Source organism: Zerene cesonia, unplaced genomic scaffold, assembly GCF_012273895.1.
Source record: "Zerene cesonia ecotype Mississippi unplaced genomic scaffold, Zerene_cesonia_1.1 Zces_u015, whole genome shotgun sequence".
Classification (NCBI taxonomy): Eukaryota; Metazoa; Arthropoda; class Insecta; order Lepidoptera; family Pieridae; genus Zerene; species Zerene cesonia.
The window spans coordinates 7,120-10,465 of NW_024045145.1; the positions used below are offsets into that span (position 1 = coordinate 7,120).

The window sequence follows — 3,346 nt, forward strand, 5'->3', positions numbered from 1 at the left end:
AATATCGAAGGTTTGTTTGATTTCTTCAAAGCTTTATTTTCATCTACCGTCATAGTTATTGAATCAAAACGAAAAGGAAGTCTTTTGTAGACAATTTTTTTGCTTTAACTTTATTTATTATTACAATATTGGAACGTAATATTAAGTAGTGTTAAAATTAGTGAAAATTTCGCATTCGAAACTCGAATGTTTCCGTTTTGTATAGATAGTGCATATGTTTAGTTGAAATGATTTCTGTTCGAACTCCACGTGTTCACTTGGTCATGATAAGCAAAGAAAGTCGCAGTATTCATGGTTTGGTTTCATTGAACTTATTTTAATTCCTATTATAAAGAAGGCGGTGTTCAGAATTGGTTGTAAGATACAAGATTAATAGAATTATTATGGACTCAGTTAAGAATTCATCCCACGAAAGAAAGGCTTTAATGTTGTATGTTTCATATTGGCCTTCAACTGGTCGAGTTATGGAGAGAACAATTTCTTTCTGTCTTATAGTAAGAAGATTTAACTACTTGCCAGTGTCAAGTAAAAATGAGAAAAATTGTACAATCAGTGAAGCCAGGGTGGTTCCAAATACTATCAGTTACTTGACCGAGCCATAAAAATGTACTTTTGAACTGTGTTTTATCATTTACCTTTTTATTGAGGATTACATAAATAAAATTAATTGTTGTGTTTTGTTATGCTAACTTACCTGGGATGTATATATACAATTAAAATGTATGGCAACAGTTAATAACAATTTTGTAGTGAACATTTGGAGTTTCTATCTATGTGAGCAAATTGAAAAATACTTATTGGAATTTTACTACATAGTAGTATGTTGGAGATAGACACATATGTTGGAGACAAATTGTATGATTCATCAGTTTTTTTTCTTTTGTATGTCACAGCAGGCAACTGAGCTGGTGGTTCGACTGATGATGAGCGATCATGATTGCCCATGGACATTTGCAGAGGTAGTGCCCCGGAGAATACACTGCTCGCTTTTAAGGGGTAAGGAATAAGGCAAGGATTGATGACTGGAAAGGAGGAATGGACTGGGATGGGTGAAGAAAAGGAAAGGACCTCTGGCTCCCCCACTCACCGTATGAAACACAATAGCATGTTATTATTTCACTCTGATTTTCTGTAGGGGCTGTGGTACTTGCCCAGTGCGAGCTGACCCAATTTGTGCTGAAGCTTACAAACTACATTTGTTACATGCTAAGAACATGCATATTCCAAATATCCACAAGGGGGTGGTTGCAAGCTTAGGGAACCCCGCTAGAAAGTCTCCTATATCTGTGTAGTCATAAATAGAAGTGAATCACCAAATGTGTAGGGGTAAACTGGGGAACACCTCCACTAATTGACCTAATTTCTTTTGAATGATTTTGTTAAGGCGCAAGGGAGGATCTTACTTAGGAAAATGTATTTAATAAAAATAAAAGGAACTTATTGGTTAACCTAACCCACCTCACCTCACTGTCCAACAAAAAAATGTCTGATTATTTAAAGTTTATATTTTTATTACAGCACTATGAAGTGTAGCCGCAAACAAAGTCATGTGAAACTAGAAGAATTGACACAAGGCATCTTCCTCTGCAGAGTTTGACACCAGAACAGTTCAACAACAACAGAACAACCTTCCGTTGCAGTGTATGGTATGTAATGAATAAATGTGTTTTCAATTTAGTTTAGAGATAAGGATATCTACCCATTATATTAGAAAGAGGAAAGATTGCATTTTTTAACCAACTTCAAAACAGGAGGACATTAATTAGATTTAACATTTTTTTTTGTGGTGTTTGTTACCTTATAACTTTTTACTGGATGAACCGGTTTTAATTTTCTTTTTTTGTTTGAATGCTGGTGCCTCCTATGCCCCAGTAAAATTTTGTAAAGTTCTGACTACGAACTTTTTAATATAAACTCAGAAACTGCTCAACAAATTGATAAATTTTTTTCCAGGATGTTTGAATGTTTGTTACTCTATAACTCAAAAACCACTGAATGGATTTTAATTGTACTTGGCAATGATGTTACGGATCAGAATAACACATGAGCAGGTTATATACAGAAGCCACATATTTCTTCTGTGTGTTTGTCACTGAACTCCTTCTAAATGTTTTTAACAATTTTAAATAATTTGTGTGCCTTCAGGAGGATTTGAGAATGGTCTTAGATTTACAATTCGAACGCGAAAGGGCAAAAGCTAGTGTAAACTAATCATTTCAAGTCCTATGTCTGAACTGAGTTTAAATTTATTTTTGGCATGAAGATCACTACATAGTATAAAAGTCGCTTTCTCAGTCCCTATGTCCCTATGTATGCTTAAATCTTTAAAGCTACGCAACAGATTTTGATAGAGTTTTTTTTTATATACATAGACTGGTTCAAGAGGAAGGTTTTTATGTAAAATAACATCTATTAAACTACTCCGAATTTAACGCGTGCGACGCCGCGGGCAAAAGCTAGTTTTTAATAAATATGATTAGGTCAGATCAATATGATAAGACAAAGCTTGCCTCGCCGAGCTGCCGAGACCGCTGCAGCCGCCTAAAATTTGATTTGGAAGAAATGCTTAATTGCCATTTTCACTACATTTCAAGCATTTTGACAATGCTTTTTAAAGTCTCTTAAATATATTTCGGAGTATTAACAGACTTCAAAAAAATACGAGGCTCTTAAATGAACTTTTTTTTGTGTTACTTGATGATTCTTTTTTAATTAGGGTCCCGCAGCGAAATGGCAAAAATCGGAACCCTTGTAGATTCGTCATGCCTGTCTGTGCGTCTGTGCGTCTGCCTGCATGTGTACAGCATGTCACAGCCGCTTGATTCAGTAACTCCTAAGTCTATGGAGTTGAAACTTGGCAGGTGAGTGTATTCTGTGAACCGTTTTGCGAATTATGTGCTAAAATATGTGAAGGAAAACGTAAATTGGTTTGAATGAGATATATGGGGTTTTTTCAAGAACCGAATAACAGAATTTTGTAATTCATACAAACACCATGAAAAACAAACTTACATTGGTAGTTCCACGATTGTTCGACTTAATTTATTAATGATACATTTTGTTATGTCCGCTGCTATTTATGATAACGATTGATGACTGGCACTCGGCCGGTTTATTTCAAAGCTCCTGTGTGATCCCATTTGTATGTATTTGATAAATTTGGTCTAGTTCTGACAACTAGAAGGCAATCACAGGAAATCTTATTTAAATTTATAAATTTTTACTATTAATCTTTTAGATTTGTATCATCTCGAATATATAATGGCATCTGTTAGAGTCGGTGTTTAATGAAAATGGTTATGCATTGTATGCTATTCGACGCTAGATGGCGCCAATTCATATTGTT

General features: G+C 34.8%; 1 long non-coding RNA gene across 1 annotated transcript in view; it reads left to right on the top strand.

The window, feature by feature from the left end:
- The window catches only part of LOC119839394, a 5,214-nt gene extending 2,359 nt beyond the window's left edge, over positions 1 to 2,855 (top strand). The window contains exons 2-4 of the long non-coding RNA XR_005288247.1: positions 894 to 996; positions 1,519 to 1,646; positions 2,717 to 2,855. This is a non-coding gene — a long non-coding RNA (uncharacterized LOC119839394). The remainder of the gene's footprint in view (positions 1 to 893; positions 997 to 1,518; positions 1,647 to 2,716) is intronic.
- The last annotated feature ends 491 nt before the right edge of the window (positions 2,856 to 3,346 follow it).